Source organism: Strix uralensis, chromosome 1 (assembly GCF_047716275.1).
Source record: "Strix uralensis isolate ZFMK-TIS-50842 chromosome 1, bStrUra1, whole genome shotgun sequence".
Taxonomy (NCBI): domain Eukaryota; kingdom Metazoa; phylum Chordata; class Aves; order Strigiformes; family Strigidae; genus Strix; species Strix uralensis.
The window spans coordinates 111,469,268-111,490,998 of NC_133972.1; the positions used below are offsets into that span (position 1 = coordinate 111,469,268).

The 21,731-nt window shown below is 37.3% G+C and overlaps 1 long non-coding RNA gene across 1 annotated transcript; it reads left to right on the forward strand.

Annotated features, from left to right (window-relative positions):
• The first annotated feature begins 12 nt into the window (after positions 1 to 12).
• LOC141954103 (uncharacterized) lies at positions 13 to 21,389 on the forward strand. Its single transcript, XR_012632093.1, has 3 exons — positions 13 to 41; positions 20,570 to 20,631; positions 21,234 to 21,389. It is a non-coding gene; the product is annotated as an uncharacterized LOC141954103 (long non-coding RNA).
• Positions 21,390 to 21,731: the final 342 nt, after the last annotated feature.

Below are 21,731 nucleotides of genomic sequence, written 5' to 3' on the forward strand. Positions count from 1 at the left end.
GAGTGAATAACACAGCCGCAGCACAAGGACCACAGCACAAGGTAAGGAGACTACACTGGTAGCTATTGCAGGGTTCTATGTATTTTCAGTCAAATTAGTCTTGTCTATAGAGTGTGTACTTGTCTTTCAGTTTTGTGTATTTTTATAAGCAGTGGATGAAATGCCTTGTTATATTTAAGGTATAGTAATGATGGCATATAAATCTCTGCTTCTCTCATCAAACCTTCACTATACAACTGGATTGCATTTCCTATAAAGTGGGAAGTTCTTTTCTAAGTGTCTGAGACATGGCTGACCTTAGGAGCCCAGACTCGTAGTCCAGACACAGCACCTGCTGTCAGGCACATTAAGCAGTCCTTTGCCAACCCCTGCTTGCCAGCTCACTTGGGAAAAGATTTGAAAGCGCACGTTCAGAGCAACAATACTTCAACAATTTCTGTTACTGGGGCTTGTGAGTCTATGACGAACCTGTCATCTCCTCAGAGGTTTTTTACACATTTAACTCGCAGCTCAGTGTCTTGGCTACAGGAAGGCTGCGGGTCAGAGACAAAACAAAACTCAGCTCCTTTCTCTGTTTCCATGTAGACTATATTCAGTTCACTTCTCTTCAAATGTTAACTAGAGATAAAGACAAGGAGCTGCCATCTGGGATGTGTGATCCCTCACTGTAGTTTGACCCTCATTTGAAAATGCCCTTATTAGGGGAAACACAGCAAGTGGACAAAGAACACAGATATTCCTCCTTCACCCAGGAGTGAAGACCCTCTAGGCTAGACCTCCATTCATTGACAGGTTGGCACTGAACTTGCCTACTTAACTTGTAAACCAAAGACATGAGTTTGTAGGAGCGTATGCTTTAAACAAGTTTTACAACTAATTGTCTGTTTTCCTTCACACCTGTCATCCCTGCAATGAGGAACTAGTACATGCTAGAGTTAAAGGAATGAGAACAAGTTTGAGAGTGCATCACAGCACATATATTTCTTTTGTCAGTCTCTGATTTGTTTCTTCCTTAGTATTTACCTTCTCCATCCTATTTTTACCTGTGATAATATTGCAAAAATCTCTATGGAGAAGTATGATTTTTACAAGATAATAGACAGTAATTGTCAAAATGGAAATACCTTTCATTTGTGGCATTCTGAAAAAAAAATCCTCTGCCAGTTAACACGGCTATTCCTTTCTAACTCTGAATTTTGTGTAATATGTGTATATAACTTGGTTATTTCCTAACTAATATCTTTGTCAAAATCACATGAACTGTGGAAACATTGAGATATATTTTGTTCAGCTTTGCTAGCTTTGCTGAGCATGATGGGGTGAAGGATGCTAATTTTAGCACAGATCAGCTGATGTACATTGTTATTCCTGGAGAAATTTGGTCATGTGCCTAAGTCCTTTCAAAGTACAAAGCATGATAAGTGATGGGAAAAAAACTCTTGTTCCTTGTGAATTTGTGGCAGTAGATCTACTCTTTTGCTTCACAGCAGCCTGTGTCTTCCTACTAAATATTTTTCTGACTACTTTACTTACCAATCTTCTCAGTCAAGGAAAAAAATCTAAAAAAATGAACAAAGTGTTCATATCTGTATTGTGTAAGTCCCCCATATTCAACCTAGATGGAGCACAACCTTGTTCAAAGCACTGCAATATATAGATACCATTGTGCATATGGGATGGACAGAACTAACTGAAGTTTCTCAATTTCTTTTGCTTCTTTTGTCAAATAAAAATCAGATTTTTGGACACTAATTGTTCATACCCTTTTCTAGCCAGTATGGTATAAAATTGAATAATGTTCTTTTTTGTTTTTCAGTTACCAAAAGGATCAGTTACCTGTAAGAGGGGAAAGTAGTAACTTAGAGTGAATCCTTTAGACAGGAGTGTATCCTAAAGGGCCATAAAAATCGGAGACTTGATGTCTTGCTGTGAAAAGGTGACAAGTCTTTTTCTCCGAAAACTTTGTTCAGTACAAAGTCCAAATTCTGTATTAAAAAAAAAGCAATCTGTCCTTCCTTAAACCTTTTAAACACAGCTGTCTGTCATGGGATTCATTTGTTGCTAAAATCAGAATCACTTTGTGCCTGAACAGATACCCAGGATGCTCTTTTTCTCAAATGATCTCTGTAGAGTCCTTAACTGTAGATCAAAATTTCTGATTTTTTATACAGGTTTTAAAGGGAGTATTGAAAGGAAATGCTCTGTTTCCTAGAGCTAGTCATGGGCTGTTACATTTGGAGAGATTTTACAAAGTAGTTTCCTCACTGGTTTGTCAGTGCTATTACCTGAAGGACTTGACGGGCTTAAGTTGGTGTACCTCATTCCTTCCCATCTGTCCACACTACTTGACAGGGATAATGGCTCCAAATCCTTTGTAAATATGAAAAGAACTCCCAGTGCTAGAAAGACTGCTAGAGAGAGCAAACAGAGCAGATACAGGTCACCAAAAATGAAGGGATTCCTGATAATAAGTGAGGAGTGTTATGGAATAGAAGGGAGTGCTCTTCATACTGTTTAAGACCATGTTTGAAGGACTTTCTTGAATCAAGGTCAAACCTCATTAGGTATATGTGGTGGTTTGAGCACACAGGAAAACTGAGCACCATGCAACCACTCGCTCACTCCTTCCCCCTCAGGCACGGGAAGGAGAAAATAAAACAACCGACTCTGGAATCGCAATAAGGATAGGGAGGGATGATTCATCCATTATGGTCATGGGCAAAAGACAGACTCTTTAGGGGAAGAAAAAGAGCATCAATTTAACTCAAACACCACCACCACTTAACAATCAAACAGAGTAGGACAGTGAGAAGTATAACCACATCTTAAAAACACCTTTTAACCCCTTCTTTCTTTCCAGGCTCAGCTTTGCTTGATTTCTATATCTCCTCCACTCAGTGGTGCAAGAGGCAGGGGGTGGGGGTTGCGGTCAGTTCATCACCTGTTGTCTCTACCTCTCCTTCCTCCTTAGGAGGAGGACTCCTCGCACTGTTCCCCTGTTCCAGCGTGGGGTCCCTCTCATGGGAGACAGTCCTCCATGAACCTTCTCTGACACGAGTCCTTCCCATGGACTGTAGGTCTTCCCAAACTGCTCCAGGGTGGGTTCCTCCCATGTGTCATAGTCCTCACAGTGACAAACTGCTACAGTGCGAGCTTCCCTCAGAGTCTCACCCTTCTTTGGGCACAACCACCTGCTCTGGCTTGAGGTGTTCCATGAGCTGCAGGTGGGCATCTCCTCCATGGGCTGCAGGGGCACAGCCTGCCCTTTCACCACAGGCTGCAGGGGGGTCTCTGCTGTAGCACACCTCTCCCTCCTTCTCCTCCTTCTTCCACTGACCTTGATGTTTGCATAGGTGTCTCCCTCGCAACTCCTCACGCTCTCAGGTTCCCCTTCTTAAATACGTTATTGCAGAGGCGCAGCCTTGTCCAGAATTGGGTCTGACTTGGAGCCAGGGAGCTTTGAGAAGCTTCTCACAGGGGCCACTGCTGTAGACCCCTCCCCTGCTACCAAACACCCCTGCCACACACACAAACCCAACACAGTATAGAAGTGCAAATTTTGATTTAAAATGTCATCCTCATTTTTCTTCTGGCCTGATAATTTCAGGCAAGCAACCTGACAAAGAGAATTGGGCAAAACATTAATTTTAGATTTTTCAAGAATTCCAAAAGTCTTTATGCTCATAATTCTTAGTTCATTCATAATCTCATCAACCTGGTTACCCAGAGATTTATTTTCTCTACCAGTCCCAAGAAATAAACCCTCATTTTCATCATTTTCTTTGATGTTATTGGAATGCTAGCATTCCAAAATTTTAATCTAGTAGCACCTTACATCTTTTCTTATTGGTTCATACAATCGATTTCTGTAAAATATTTATGTAGGAAATCCATTGGGTATATACTGCCAGCTTCTGAAATCACACATCTGCCTTCAGTTTTCAGTTGGCAACAGAAATCACTGAGGAAGTTATATAGAATTAAAAACAAAAGCCTATGTTAATGCAAATTTAAAATAGAATTCTGTTTTTTGAGTACACACCAATTAATTCAAAGATTCATGCTCACTGACAGCACTGTGTATACCTTTACTACTGTACTCCCTGACAATTAGAATTAAATTTTAGAAATGAACCTGAATGAAATCATTGCTACAACATCCTGTCTATACTTTATGGTAACTGGGGTTTTGTGTGGGTTTGTTTGGGGGTTTTTTTAGGTTTTTGTTTGGGTTTGAGTATTTTCTGTGGGTTTGGGTTTTGGATTTTTTTGGTTCTGTTGTTTGCTTTTTCTTCTTTATGGCCTAAAATCTAACTGAGTACAGACAGAGGCAGCTTTATATTTACAGTGTGCTGAACTAGAAGTCTATATCCAGACCTTTCTGAATTTCAATCTTTTTTATAATTACAGCTCTGGGTGTGAATGTAACTGCTTGTCCTGATTTTTATGGCATTGGAATTTGTGAACTAGTAGAAGTATTTAACTTCTTTTTCTCTTGCATTTTCTTCCCACTTCCTCTCTTTTCCATCCATCTCTCCCAGTAGAAATAGAAAGAAGGAAATGTAGAAAAATAAGACACTTGTCAGTACCTGGTTTTGATGGGATTTAGTTTAAACTTCTAGATGAGGAGTGGTCAGGATCCAAACGAGAAATCTACGTGAAATAGGAACTGCAGTGAAATATTACATTACAAATAGAAAGAAATATGGTAAAATTATTTACAATTTTATGAGCCTGTAGTCTGTTTCGTGTTGTGATACTCACTAGCAATCTCCAGTGATTTCCATAAGAGAAAAAGTATTTGATTTTCTCATGAGACTCAGTATTCACAGAGCAATATCCTAATAGAGGAACAATACTAAGTGCTTCTTGTTAAGGGAGCAAGAGAAAAGCTGATGTGTCCTGCTGTATTGTCACAACTGAAATCTTCTAAATAACTGAATTTGATCATTAAGAAAAATTACTTTTGAGATAATATCAGAGAAGGACAATGTATTTAACCTGTGCTTTGAATGCAAGCAGAAATTAGTCAGTTGATATCTGTTCATCTGGGAAGCTTGGTGCTGACAGTTTTGTTCTGTATGACAAATACAACTTCAGATAAATGACTTTGATTTCCAGAGTTTGACTTGAGTGTTTTTCAGAAAACTAAGCTGCAATTAAAGAGAAACTAAACAAAGAAGTTGAACTCTGTCAAGTTATAGTGATTGATCTGAATAATCACTACCACTGCTTCATTTTCACTGATTCAGTAAGATTTTTGGAAGTACAGCACACATCCATGTACACACACAAGAAAGTGGCTTATCTACTTGTCAAATTGTTTAAGCCACTGGTTATCAAGGGACCTGATCAAATATAATGAAGAAAGAAATCTAATTAGTTACAACAGACAAACAGATAGACACACAGTGATGACTAAGAGGGAAATTATTTTGTATGAGATTTCAGGGACTTCTTAAAAAAAAAAAATGTTTTTTTTCCACCAAGAAGGACATAGAAATTCACTGTGGTGTTCCCAGGCTCAAATTTCCATTTTACCTGAGCTGCCCACAGAACTTCAAATGTGTTCTCCCAGATTCCATCAAGTGCTCTAAATTCTATATTTTAGGGCTATTCTGCTTGAATATGTGAAAATATTTAGTCCTAACAAATGGGCAAGAGTCACGTCTCCCCCATCAAATGCATTCAGCAGCAATGCACCACTTCTGAGTCTTGCCTTGTCAGCTTCCCTTAATTCTGTCCTGGAAGTACATGAAACAACAATTTATTCTGCCATTAGCTACATTGTTGACCTTTGCTAAGTGAGCTAATATCAACCATGGTGATACTTTTTTCAGCCTTGATTTACCCTCTAGGTAGATCAGTGAAACACTCACATTGCTCAATATTTATAGTCAGTCTGGATAAACTTTGAACGAGGTTCTTGAAAAAGATAACAAAGAGTTGTTACTTTTTTGAGCCATCCTGTCTCTTCACAAAGGGTATCCAAAGACGTTCCAAAGTTACTGTGGATTAGCCTTTGAAGTGGACTAATTAAATTACATGAAACCTCTGTGTGGTGATGCTTAGTCAGAGTCACAGGAGTTCAGTTCAGTTTGGTTTAGCTTAATGTATTTTGAAGTGAATTGCACCAAATCAATTATTCCATTTAAATTTTGGATGAACATGTTCATATGAGTAGTAAATGGGGTTAAGTAATCTACTTTAAACTCACACCTTTAGTTAACTTAATTAAATTTTTGACCATGCCCATGTAGCCTCAGTCAATTTCAGCATTTATATAAGCACAAGGAAATTTAGTCCCCAATCTTTTATCTTTTTTCTGTCCAATATCTTAGAATAACTAGAGAGAATGTAGAATTACTTATTTTCTGAAAAAACTTCCTCCCTCTGTCTGCTTGATTAAATCAGATCAAAGAGTTGCTGAATGTATTTCACAAATGCAGAATTACAGTAATGCTGTCATAGGTGCTTGATCTTAAAATAGCTAAAGAAATATACTGCTTACTTAGGTAAGTAGCATTCACCATAGTTGATACTCAAGGAAAAAAAAATTAATAGTTTCTGATCTCTCTGCAGAAAAATTAAGTGTAGAATCTTCTCAGTAATTATCTCTTAGACAAAATCAGTTTTGAATTAGAGAAATTAAATCAATTTATTGCCAATTAGCAAATGTTTCATTACGGATTCTTGAGTTGAAAAAATAAACAAATAAACACTTAGGGAAAACATCTCTGCTTCCATCTGGACACATGTCCTCTCCCCTTCCCAGTCTCCAGTCTCCTCGCTGCAGATTACACTCAATCCCTCCAGGGAGGCGATGTGTGGAGCAGGAGATGGGGGTCAGTGTGTTGTGGTTCCTACTCAGCTGCTCCAGTGTGGGTTCCTCCACCGGCTGCAGTGCCTCTGTGGTCATTCCTCTTCCTGGATCTCCTCCCTGTCCCCACTCAGGTTTCTCTTTTGCTTCTGCCCTGCTCAGGACGGTTAGGTTTGCTTTGACAATTTTCCTGCTCTAGCATCCCTCCTGCCCTGGTGTATTTCTTGCTTCTCTCTTGCCCCTGCCCCCGTGTTGTCTCTTACATCTCCTCCATTGTCCACCATCCCTCCTTTGGTATTCTTTTCTTGGTGTTTACCATCAATAGTTACACGTCTTCACAGAGGCACCATAAACTCATCATATTGTTTCAGTTTTGGCATGCAGTAAATCTATGCTCTCTGTTGTGGAGGTGGCTGGAAGCGGCTGTGCCTGGCACAGGGCAGCAACTGGACCCTCCTACACAGGTTCCCCCTGTTCACCTTCACTACTAAAACCCTGACAGTTATGTCCAATACAGTAATGGGCTCTTAAATTTCTTGTTTGGTTAAACTCAGACTATAAACTTGACCTTTAGACAGCCAAAAGGTGTAGACTGTAAATAACAAATTTCCTGTTATTATTCTGCACCCTTTTATGCCTGAGACTATTCTGCTTCTGTTGGTGACCATTTTAATAACCCATTGACCATTTTTTATAGTCTTCATCGAGACAAAACTTTCTTGGCTGCTAGAATGATGATGTTTCTAAAGTGACACAGAAATGTTTCCCTATAAACGAATAATAAAGGCCTTACCATGTTTGAGACATTTGCTTGCAAAAATGGTATCTGCTGGGAAAACCCAAGCTGTTAAGAGTGAGATATTCATCAATTTCAATACAAAAATCAATTCAGAATTTTTTTCAGTTTTAAGTTTCACTTAGACCTTGGCAGTCCCTCCCTAAACAAAACCAACAAACATTCTCTGAGAGGATGGGCATTGCCCACATCAGATTTTCACCATGACTTGATAGTTAACTGGTGAACTAAATCAAGAAGAAAAACAAAAAATAAAGCCAGATGAGTTCTTGCATCTTGTTCAGTGTCACACAAGGGCAGAAATTAGTTGTTAGGCTGAGAAAAAGCCAAGGCTGCTTCTTATGAAGACAGTGATACCTCATGCTGTCTAACATTTTCGTGAAATTTTTGGCTAAATGAAATTGCCTGTTGCTTCTCCTTGGCACATTTTCTTTTTTTGTTGTTGCTGCATTCCCAACAATCACTTCAAACTCTGTAAGGCTCTTCAAAGTAGTCCACTTACTACAGCAGGGCACTATTTAGCTCAGCATTTTCAGTGGGAAATGTATGCCTGCCCTGCCTACTCATCACCAAACACCAGAATATTCGCTCATGGGTTAAGAAGTTGGAAACTATAGCTCTGCTAGCAAAATCTGATCATGAATCTAGAGCAAGTCATAGATGAAGTAAAACGAGAGAAAAGATGCATTGGGAAGAATGAAAGTCAGAGGGTTTCAGCATAGTTCAAAATCTCCAAAGTGGAAATCAAATCCAAAATCAGCTTTTGCATCTTATCCTTAAGTTAAATCACCTGAAATTAACACTTTCATATTAAAAGGTAGAGGATTATAAAATTAAATTTTGATCCACGATTCACAGATTATCTGCGTGAAATGTCAGGGCAACATGCATGCATCTTGCATGTCACTTCATGACAAACCTTCTGAAACATGACAGGTCAGTAAGTTACTGTGGCTATTGGTTGGTAAAAACCACCCAGGACATCCTACATCACTATTTTTTTCAAGTGAAACAATTCCAGGATCTCCAAATATCCTTTATACATTTATATAATCTCTATATAAACACCTTTTTGATGTTTTCTATAATAGTTCACATAGCTGTGTAATCATGAACATTTTATTTCAAATTAAGGAACATATATTCTGAATTTAAGCATGCTTTTTACTTCACTGCATGCAAATGCATCCAACATAAGAGCTAGACTAACTGCATTATGTATTCAGGTTTTTCACAGCTTTTAAAGACCTTTAAAAAAAAACAGTTTTAAAAAGTTTTCATACCCTTCTCGGTGAGTGACTCCACTAGTTTGTAGGGCAGCAGCCAAAGATGGTTTTGTAATGAAAGCTTCCAATGTGTGAAGGAAACTTTAAGTATCATTATGCAGATCATCATTTTGCAGCCACTCGTATCTGAACAGATGGTGAAATCAATTCAAATGAATATGTAAACATATTTTCAAAGATCACAGCACCCTAAAGGAGAGTGCTAGAATTTATTTTTCTTGAAGACTTTTTGATGTTTTAAAATAAGACAGAGATAAGACTACTGAGACAAAGGTTTTTCACTGATAATTACCATTTTAGATGTCTAAATCCAAAGTTTAGATCCTTAAAATCTCTTCATAGCTTCAGAGGTTCCAGAATTTCCAAAGTGTCAAATTTTAATGCTAAAAAGACCCTTATAAGCCAGCATTTCTGAATATATTACATATTTCTATCTGAATAAATTTGACTACTGTTTGACGCTTAGTTTACACTGAGGGTCCAGTGACATTCACAGCTTGGCAATTTAGATGTTTTACCTCATTCAAAAAGTGTGACTAGTGCTACCTGTCTACCTCTCAGCCAAAATTTGAGAGGATACACGCTTTTCTTACAAACTACAATCCACCTACAATCCACCTGGACAACTCACCTGGAATATATGAGACTCAATACTTGTCTTGTCCTCTCCGGCACTTCCCTTCTCTTCCTTACCTTTCCTTCCCATTATCTATATTCTATGCCCTTCTGTTTTCTAAATTCTGATTTTAAATCAGCTGTGGGCCATTTATGACTGACTGAAATCACAAAACTGCAATTTTCTTATGATGATAGACTTTAAGTGTTACACTCCTTCATATTGGAGCAAAGCAAGAACTCTTATGGTAGGTGTCTGCAACTACCGCAGAATTAACTTGTCATAGGATACACTGAAAATCACATTTATTATTGCCAAGTGCAGCCAGAATGGAGTTTGATTTCAGGCAGTAGGTAATTCCTTTGAACACTGAATTACCTCTCTGTACATTGTGAGCAGACGGCATAAACCCAAGTCCTGTTTCCGACTTGCACTTACCCTACTGCACTACTGTGAAACCACATTTATTATATTGCACTAAGAGCTTTGAAGTTTCAAACTGATGATCATAGAAAGAGGTGAAAAGCTTATAGCTTTGGTGAAATCTAGTATACACGTAACGAGAGGTTGCATTTAGGATATTAATTTCTACAGAATGAATGACAATGTAAATAATTTTTCAAAATCCTCTTCCTATTTTCATTGTCTGAATGTCCGTTAACTCTTTTAAGGAATGGGATGATTGCCCATATTTAAATAACTCTTCACACAATGAAAAATGTGAATCTTAGTATTTTCACTGAGATGTCTTGTTATTCTTGAATAGTAAAGCAAGGACATTTATTGCAGATTGCTATCTTGTCACTCTCTCTTGCTGAATTATAACTTTTTTTTTTTTTTTTACTAGTATTCCAAGATATTTGAATTAGAAGTGATGCCATTTACGGTGTGAATATCAGCTCCTACATTCTTTAAAGCCTCAAGGCCACTATATATTTTGCCAAACAAACAAAGTGTCCATTCTCCTTCCCTCTCTTTGCTGCCTAATCCCTAGGTGTTGCCAGAGTGCCCCTGAGAAGAAAACAAGGACCAGTTTTTGTATGCATTTTGCAAATGGCACATTAAATCATGCACAATCCTTATGTGTGACACTAACAGACAATTTAACTATCGTGAAAGTCTTTTGGAGTGTAACTGACTAACATCTCTTTTCACCTTCTCTGTAATTTCAGTCTCATCTGAAACATGTCTAGTTAACAGGAACAAAGAGTATCCCTAAACCCATTTTGTCATATTATTTTCAACTCTCACTGAACCAAGAGTTCCCATGTCAATTCAGAGCATCTTTTCTCTATTCCACGTGATTTTTTTCCTTACTACCCTACAGTTTCAAGTACAGCAATTCAGAAGTTGGCCATAGAGTTTGCATATGGGAAGACAATTCCAGACAAAGAAAATCACTTGCAGCTAAGCAATTTTTCCTCTTGGCAGTGGTCTGTGCCTACCTGTGTCTAAAAGCAGTTTCCCTGTGCAAAAAAAGACCAGACTTTCTGATGTCAGTGACAAACTCTCTTTGTCACACACATATTTATATAACTGGACAGTAAAAGAAATCTTAGATTGAAGGAATGATTATGAATTTATTATCAAGTATAAAAGAACATGATTTGTATGACAAGTTAAACAATTAAGCTTTAAAATATATTGCACAATAGTTGATTGGAAAGAAAGGTAAACAGTGAAATCATTTTTTCCTACTATTCCAGTATAATCAAGACATTAATCAAGCCATGCAGCTTTATCATTTCATTTGTCACAGTATATGTCTACTGTAGTCCTCATTATGCACAGAGGAGCTTCAAGGGATCTGCTGTGTGACATAACAGTAATTGTCTGAGGTTAAGAAATCTCTTGATCAAGATGATAGGAAAGATTGCAAAGGCTGAAGAATTTTAAGATTCTAGAAAAATAGTAAGTAATAGCAATTTGTAGGAATAAATCAAGAAGATCCCATTAATTGTTAATATCTTAGAATATCTTAGAAATCTTAATAAAGAAAATTATTATAGAGAATTATTAAAGAAAATTATTATATTTTAAAGTCCATTTTTCCACTCACTTTTTATATTTATTTTTCCTTTTTCTAAAGCTTCCAGAGTTTTTTTGTGTCTATCTGATTGAAAAAAGGCAAATCTCTCATATGCCATATATCTGCTGTAGCTCTAGCAAAGTGCTATTGCAGCTCATATAAGAGCAGAAAAATATGAAAGAGGAAAAAGTGTGTATTAAAAAAATAGCACTTTACTGCCTGATATTGTGGAGAACTTATGCTGTGTATCATGTGATTATACTACCAAAAAATCTTTCTTTGGCATGTGTAACAATCTGACAAGATAATTATCAAAACATTATCAGGAAAAAAATAAATATAAGCAAATAGTTTTTGTAAATACAAACCAGAGATATTTAAATTTTAGTTTGATTTGCCTGTAATAGTCAAGGCACAGAAATGCCACTCTAAGTTTACACTCATTTCTGAAGCCTGAAGGGAAATAAGGTCAACAACAGCTGAAATATTGTCTGCCAGTATGTGTCTTTGTTAGATTTATATTTGATTGGTTTGATAAATCCCTTTCCTGAAATCAGATTATGGCAAGATGTGGTGATGTTTTTGCAGCAAAAGGCTACCCCTTTGTATTGAAATAAGCCTAATAACCTACAACCTAGAAGACGTAGAATCCTTGAGACAAAATCCTCACTTACTGTCAATATGAACTGAGCCACTATGTTAGTCATGGAAAGAGGAAGACATTTAGATGGCAAAACTACTATACAGTATTCATGAACAGCAGAAGTTAAAGGAGTTCTTGTGTATTTCACCTCACCCTGTACAATATAATGAAATTATTTTTTCAGTTACTGCAATACAGCTGAAAATAGGTTACTGAATTTTTACTGAGTGAAAATCTGTTGAAACAAAATGCTTTGAAAATGCAGTGAAACTAAGCAATAAATTCAATGTATATTTGGGTAATTGAACTTTGAATGTGCATGGCAGATGATTTCTCTAGATATTAAAAACCTGTGTCACTGAGACAAATTTTCTCATTGCTTTTTCCAGTCAAGAAGTTTCTGTCTGCCTACAATTTAAGGAATTGACTTGTCTGATTTGTCTATTTAAGCATGTTCTCTGGAAAACCTTAATGTATGTTTTATTCTTTCTATAAAGTTTAACGGTTTGTGACTCATTTTTCAGGTGGCCAACCCACAGGGATTTGTTAATGGAAGATATTATTTCTGCTTTTCTAAAACCATTCAGGGATAAGTTGGTCATCCCTAATTGGGAGACAGTAAGGTCACAAAATATTTGTAATTTTGAAGAAAATCTTAGGATGCTTATAATACACAAGCTGTAAAAATCAGGATAATGAGGTGAAGAAAAAACTTTTTGTTAGTGCATTTTTGTATATTTTTTGTTTGTGTAAGCACTTCATTCATTCATATCTTTTTACCTGTGCTGTTAAGACCTGTTGGCAAGTTCGGAAACCCGCTTTAATTGTCACTGAAAAATTACTGGACATTGTCTTGGTCATAATCTCCATTCAATCCTCCTGACTGTCACTGAACAGAGAAAGTAAGATGGCTCAATAATTTATATTATTGCCTTAAGACAAGTACCTGCACAAGCTTGTACCTTACTGAAACTAGCAAAACTGCCTTCAAGTTCTAAACAATTTCTATAGAAGTGATTCTTTAATAGGATAAACATCTTTATCTGCCTTGGTTTAATGTTTATTTTCCCTTAAGACTGCAATTATACAGCTGGCAAACAGAGAATTGTCTCCTTAGTTATTCCTCAGCTTAAATTTATAGAGATTCATCCAAACAGTCTAGCAACTGAAACGTGAAGCTGCTTTGGAAGATCTGGTTGAAGATATCTCTTAATACTTGCACCTGTCATTTCTCATTGTGTTTCAAAATAGAACTGCATGCATGGGTAATAATTCACATATGAGTGAAATGCAAGTTATGGTGCATTGAGTGATGCAAGCTGGGTGTGTTGATACTGTCTGGTAGCTTGAGGTCCTGAAGAGAACTTTTGAGATCAAATTTGCTGTGCCATCATCTGCACATGAAGGATATTTTATCCTAGTCATAAGAACCTATGATCATAAATGTTTCGGAAAGTATTTTGAGAACATGAATAGAAGCAGATCATGTAGCTGTTTCTTGGATCCTAACAAATCTCATTTATGTACTTTTATAATTCAGTGTCTTAATCAACTAAAATTGAAAAGAAGGGAAGTATAATGCCCTACTGACAGTAAATATGATCAGACTTGTTTCTTTCTGGACTATTAAACCATATGATAGAGAACTCTTGCTTTACTGCATTTGAAAGAAAAAAAAGTTATTGCCAGGAAATGTATACTGGCTGTAACTTTTAGAGGTCTTCTGAAAGTGTTTTGATAAAAATAGATCACAGTGGAGACTCTGAGACAAAAATGTGCTCAGAAAGAAGTAATTGTGACCTCATTTTATGTCAGAACATTTTTTGTTGTATTGCACTGTTTCCCTATGTTCGTGAAAATGTTATCTTAGGCTGATTGCTCAAGGTGCTGACCTGCAGATATAAGACATTTTGAGAGATTTTTCAGTGTAGACTAAAAACTGTTTTGAATCTTATCATCCAAGTAAATACCCTAACCTTTACACTTAAAAGGCACACACTTAAAGCATTCAAAGGCTTCTATTTTATTTTGAATCAAAAAATGAATCAAAAAATGAAAATAAATCATAAGAAGAATGCTATTATCTCTCCTGTGTTCTATTCACAGATCTTTCAGCTTAAGGCAATGATCTATATCAGCTTTACAGGGGATTACAGCAGTCACTTGATAGTTCATAAGACACTAGAAATTCAAGTGGTCGCTTATTTTCAACTTGTAACAAAAAAAGGCCCAAGGACCTGCTGTTAATCATTCACGTCACCATTATTAGGCTGTCTTTAACAACATTCTGAGTGGTATTTACCCATGAACTGGTACTTGAACAGCTTGCATAACATGTGCCTCACTCAAAAATAAATCACTATCAAAACGTTCATATCCCCAGACATGTGACTATATCATTAGCAACGTCTGTTTTCCTGCATGACCTTTTTCAATATATTCTGAACTGTCTTATTATTCTTGACACCACCAGCATTTGACATCATGTGAAAGATTTCAAAGTAAGCGTTTGCAGGTGTAATTGCTAAATGAAATCTTGTCTGACTTTTCATTACCTCCTGGAAGAGCTGCATTCACTTTTTGCAATGGCTATCCTGTAGAAATAGTAGAATATACTGCTCAAGGGTATTTTGCAGACAGAAAGGCATTTTCTGCACTGACTGTTTTTACATTATGGCATACCCTGATGATTTTGAAACTAACTTTATGTTAATATATCTGACAATGTAAGACACTCTTGCAAGCACATGAACATTAGTGGCAAACCTAGATATGTCTTATCATCTCATTTTTCAAGCTACTAACAAATGCAGAGATAAATTGCCACACATTGCTTGCCCCAAGGACAGTGAACTGTAGGTTTCAAAGCAGAGAAGACTAATTAGTCACCTTTCACTACCTCAAGGTCAGAGGAATAGGTTTTTTGTAGCTGGCATACAGTGATCATCTGTGTTCTCTTATGGTTAGAATGTCCCTCTCCATTTTTACCCTCCTTTACTTTCAGTATAGGCAGCCATGAGGAAAAGACTGAGATACTGAAGTCCTATTTTTTCAAAGTGCTTTGGTTATCATCAAGTCTTTGTATAATAATTTATTTTCTTCATGGAGTCAATTGATCACACAGTCATCTTGGCTGTGTTTTGGTAAGTGGGTAGTCAGCTACTGAAGTCTGTTTATCTTCACGTGTATTGTCATGAGTTTTGTATCTTTTTGATGCGTGTCAGGATTCTGCAACTTTGAAGGCTAAAGCCATCTTGTATTTCTATGTGTTTAATGTTCATATGTGGTAAATGATTGTCCATCCTCATTCAAGCTTGCTTCTTATGATGTGTTTGAAATAGCTTAATGCTACATTAATGCTGAAAATAAGTTTTTCATCATTTATAATGCACTGTATGATGTCTGTTCATTCACAGCTGTTTAAAATTTCACAGTGTAAGCTTTTTCACAGTCAAAATTATTTTCTTTAAAACATCCAGTAACAGTCAGATTTTGCACCATACAGTATTCATCTAGCCACAACTATTGCTCAAGTAAACATTTCATAATTTAATAATTTAAAAAAATCTCACTGTAATCCTGTAATTGATGACACACAACTACAATGCAGAGGCGTATATTCTTTTTTAAATGGGTTTATTTTACCTATGAAAGTATGACAACTCTTCAAGCTTGGCCATGCGATTCAAATCAGACCGTCCACAGCCATGTTATACTTTAAGAAGGGTAGATGTAACGGGTATGTTAGATTTTCAAGAGAGAAACAACTTCCTCTTGTGCTGTAGGAGAATGAAAGCAAAGTTGTGATAGACGCTCCAGAAAGAGTTCTGCTTATTCTGGAATATGGCCAAACCTTATTAATGCAGTTCTCAAAAATGTCAGATTCATCATGAAGCAAACACTCCCTTTCATCTATGACATCTGTAAAGCACATAACATAATAAACCTACTAGCTGGCATCTTCATCATGCTTTTATTTTTGTTTCTATTCTGTTCTCTCTTCATTTAGTCAGTCATACAAACAGAACATTTGCTTCCATCCAAACTGCAGTGTCCAAAGTAGTTTAAAAGAAAAATCCAGTAAGTCTGTAATTAAGAACAGGGGAAAATATGAATATTGGTTCCGGGTCCATGGTAAATTGACAAAAGAAAGGAAATTCAGACTGTGATTAAGGATGAAAGACTGTCTTTGAAACCAACAATTTAAATAGCTTTTTTTCTAATCTATAGCTAAGAGTATTGCATTGTATATTGTGCTTATAGCAAGATTTTGGAAATATTCATTCACTGCATTCAGAACACATGTAAATGCAGAGTACATTGTGGACTAAGTAACAGCAAAACTTCTGAATGAATTGCGTTTCTTTCCTTTTGCACTTTGAGTCATACAATGCAAGTGAATTTCATTCTTTCTCCTTTAAATATGGCCTTTTAATGTGGCATTATGAAAAGATTAAACAAGCTCTATTTTACTCAGGATTGTGAAACAGAAAAGATTTGACTCAGAATGCAGCTTTTATTATCGACAAACATCTAACTTTTCTGTAAAGGTCTGTAAAATGAGTGTTGATCCATTGTTTTTTGGGGGTTTTGTCTGACTGGGTAAGGTTTCTCTGCACTCTTCACAGCAGCCTGTAGCAGACCTGAATTGTAGAATTAACAGTTCAATCACTATATTGATTAAATTTAAACTGAGATTTTGCCCCTGAGAATGTAAATGAATCAGATCAAACAAGTGAGTATATATTTCAAGCACTAGAGCTGTGTAACTGGCTACAGGATTTCACCCAAATTGCAGAATAAGCACGGGCTGTGAGACATTACTGGTGTACTGACAGTGAGTCTGGAAGCCAGGATTTCTGGACTCTGTAGTTGCTCAGTGTTAAATCAGGGACTCCAGAAATCCCGGGAAGGATGTTTGACAAAAGAGAGGACCTTCCTGCTCATGCCTGGAGTGGGAAGAACCTGAAAACTCCAGACTCTTAATCTCATTTAAGGACACTTAAGATGACTAAGAGCCCTTGGGACTTCCAAGCACTTCAGGGAGCCTCGAATATTGCAAGAGCTCTGTGGTCACCAAGGCAGAGGAAGATTGCTTGGCAGTACTCCTTTCAAGCTTGAGAATCTGAATATCTTCAAGTCCTTGTGACCTGTTTGAGAATACACAGGGTTAAAATGGAAGAATCTTTCAGGTCTTTTATAGCAGTTGGTTTAACAGGTGCCTGATGGGGAAAAAGCTAGCTTTCGAAGAACCAGCATCACCCAGTGGAAGTCTGGTCTGTACCAGCACATACTAGTACTTGGTCAGTAATTCACATGATATGACAAAGTCCAGGTAAAAATTTTCTTCTTTTTAAACTTATCATACAGATTGCACGCAATAAATTCTTTGACATGCATTTGTTTGAAACAGAGCCTGAAAAGCATGCTAATAAGAGTATCTTTAAAAACTTTGTATTATATCAAAATCAAATCTTGTTCAATGTCCTGTCCCTCACAATCAACAAGAGCAGTTTCTTAAAGGAAAAAAGAAATAAGGTATTTATCCTCCAGCTTTCCCAATTCACTCACTTCATGTCACTAAGAATTCTGTGGGCTCCCCATCATATCTGTTGTCAGTAGCCTCTCTCCAAACCTACAGAAGCTATTCTATTTCTCTCAACCTACCTCCTGTCTTTTGATCCATATTTTTTCATTTTAATGTAATTTTTTTGAGATAGGATGAACAGGACTGTAGGCAATGTGTGTTCTAACCAAGTTGCCTATTTTGTTCTTTTTTCTATTCCTGATCATGGCTAACGCTTATTTTTGCCTTTTTGCCTGCTGAAAATTCTATCTGATATTTTCAAAGAGCTACCTACAAAAACTTCAAGAGCTCTTTCATTCATCATAATAGAGTCTGTTATTGTGAGTATGTCACTGGGTGATTTTTTTAAAAAAATAATTACCTTGTAACTCATTTGAATTAATCTGCCACTTTATCTTCCAGTTTCTTGAGGCTTCATCCAAATATTCTAAGACTTTTTTGTAATACTTCACATTCAGCTTTGACTCTTCTGCATGATTTCATATTCTCAGCAAGCTCTATCACATCATTGCTCGTATAATTTTCAGATTTATTTGTGAACATATTTAACAACAGAGACCCAAACAGGTCCCTTTAAATGTGAAAACTGACCATTTGTTCCCATGTTTTGATTCTTACCATGGGAAAATCTTACCTGGTTGTCAAGTTCGCCAACGACACCGAGCTGTGTGGTGCAGTTGACATGCTGGAGGGAAGGGATGTCATCCAGAGGGACCTTGACAGGCTTCAGAGGTGGGCCCATGCAAACCTCATGAAGATGAACAAGGTCGAGGGCAAGGTCCTGCACATGGGTCAAGGCGATCCCAAGTACAAATACAGGCTGGGTGATGAATGGAATGAGAGCAGCCCTGTGGATGGAAAGCTGAATATGAACCAGCAATGTGTGCTTGCAGCCCAGAAAGCCAGCCATGTCCTGGGTTGCATCAAGAACAGTGTAGCCAGCAGGTCGAGGGAGGTGATTCTCCCCCTCTACTCTGCTCGTGAGACTCCACTTGGAGTACCATATCCATCTCTGGGGCACTCAACACAAGAAGGACACAAACCTGTTGGAGTGGGTCCAGAGGAGGCCATGAAGATGATCAGGGGCTGGGGCACCTCCCCTATAAGGACAGGCTGAGACAGTTGGGGTTCTTCAGCCTGGAGAAGACAAGGCTTTGGGGACACCTTATAGCGGCCTTCCAGTACTTAAAGGGGGCCTACAGGAAAGCTGAGGAGGGACCTTTTATCAGGGAATGTAGTGATAGGACAAGAGGTAATGGCTTTAAATTGAAAGAGGGTAGATTTAGCTTAGACTTAAGGAAGAAATGCTTTACTGTGATAGTGGTGACGTACTGGAACAGGTTGCCCAGAGAAGCTGTGGATGCCCCCTCTGTGGAAGTGTTCAAGGCCAGGTTGGACGGGGCTTTGAGCAACCTGGTCTAGTGGAAGGTGTCCCTGCCCATGACAGGGGGGCTGGAACTAGATGATCTTTAAGGACCCTTCCAACCCAAACCAATCCATGATTGTATGATTCTATGATCTCTGACATCATAGTTTATTTAGGAACTTTTATGTAGAATATGCTAAAAACCCGAGAATTGGGGGTTTTTTGGTCTATTAACCAAATTGCCTTTTATTTTCTCACAAGTTTATTGCTGTCTTGGAGAACTCTGGTGGATGTATCAGACATGGCTTTCTTCTACAAAAGCTGTGTTGATTCTTTGTAGCATGCAGTATTTACCCTCAGGTAACTTTTTCCTCTTGTTTCTACTATTTTGCCCATTGTGGAGTTCAGGCTGATCTATAATTATCCAGATCATTATCCAGCTTTCTTTCACAAGCTGGCATTCCTACTGTCAACTTTTTATTCCTCTAGCAGCAATTCCCATTTAAGCAGTACTTTAAACTCACCCATAAAGAATAGTTCCAGAGAGGGAACGTTCTCATCTCCTCTGTGATGAAAAACAATATGTAGAATTTATCTACTTATTTTTCTGATAATACTTTCGTTTTCTTGCATATTCTCTATATATTGTCTGTCTCTGCCTTATATATCTGCCCTGTTACGTTTTCAGTAAACTGTGAAGCAATGGAAACTAAATGAAAACACTCCCTTTTGCACTACATCATGTATGTCTGATTCTGAAAGCACATATGAAATGCAATGCTAATCCCATTAAAATTTTCATCTTATAACTCAGAAAGTGGATGTGGCTTGTGGTGGAGTTTTCTGGCAAATACAGCATTTCATCAAATGAAACGAGTCATATGTTTATTTGGTTCAGATCTACTGTGGAAATTAAACCTGATCAATATGATCTTTGTAATTGAAATAATTTGTTTTGCAAGGGTAAAGACAATTTAATGATGAATTTGGGTCCATTTTTTAAAGTGCATTTCAAAGAAAAGTTAAGGACAGTATAAATTTTGTAACACAGTAGTCATTATACAAAAGGATGAGCAGACTATAACTCTCAGAGCATTCTTGAATTAACTTTTGAATGATCTCAGCAATGCTATTGCCTGTAATTTCTCCCTTTCTGTATGGCAGGTGAGTTTCTGAATATTTTGAAAGTGAACTGTTATGATTTTTGATGATTATTGCCTTATTATTTTTACAAATGCCATCATCTGACTGTTTCTCAGATTTATCAGAAAATCTAGGGATTATCCAGGAATAATTTACATTCCAGCACACGTGTTCTCATCACAGGCCCTTGTGCTAGACTGTACCTTAATATTGTATGCTGTGGATAAAGCATAAAGACCTTCGCACTTATGTCATAATTTATCTTTTTTCTTGCTTATTAAAGCTTTATGCAGAAGTGGGCTGAGAATCCAATTCTGAATAGAAGCAACAATCAAATCGGGCAAGGTGAGCAATAATGCGGGGCATCATCTCATGTACTGCACTAGGCAGCCAGGAGGGAAATGGGGAAGAAATACTTGGCACCTCAAATGTCTCAGGTATGTGGTGTCACATCGAGTCCTATACCACAAACAGCATAAATGCTGTAACTGAACTAAAACTGCTATACTTTCCATAGACCACTGAGAAATCACTTAAAGTACCCCATATATAAGCTTGCAGGGGTAGTAGTTTGTCAGACCTCCTCTGCAGGTAGTTTAGAAGGAGGAACTATGAGTGTTAAGCCCACAGTTTATGTTTTCGGATATCTTTTTTGTACGCTTCTTTTGTTATCTCTGAGTCAAAGACTAGACTGATTATAATGTTAAAGTGCAAAATCTAGTTCCCTTAATGGGGAAGTAAGCTTCAAATGAGCAGGACCATTGCACTTAGAGCAGCATAAGCCCAGAGTCTCATGAAGCTCAGCTGAACCGTGACATTTTTTGGTATATGGTGGATTTGCATCCAGAAAGATTCAGGTTGGATATTAGCATAACTGTTTGTAACAATAATATTTCTGAAACATGGACAGGAATTGCCCATCGAGACTTTGTTATCTCCTTTACTAGAGAATTTAAGGACTGGCTACACAAACATGTATCAGCAATGACAAAGTTCATCTTGCCTTGTGCCTTGTGCCAGAGAACTCAGTGACCTCTTAACTGTCAGCTTTATTTTCTTATGATTCTATGAAGATTTGAAAATAAATATAATAAAAGCTCTGAGATGCTCACAGACTGCAGTAAAGAAGCCATATAATGTTTTCAATAAATGACACCAATGCTGTCTTCCTGGGACTTTTGCCAGGTAAGTGATTTGAACTACAACTTTTCTGAACACTTATACTACTGAATCACTCCGTTTATTTCCAGTGATGCCTTTATTCCTAAATCCACATAAATAAATTAGGCACCTGAACAGAAGGGAACACATTCTGATTGTTAGGAATTGATTAGTATGCTATGAATGCTAATAAATATAAATACCTCTAGGAAGAACATTTCTCTGATTTAGTCCATTTCTTTTTTGACCTTTGGAGACCTCTTTGAATTCTGATCGCTGTGCAG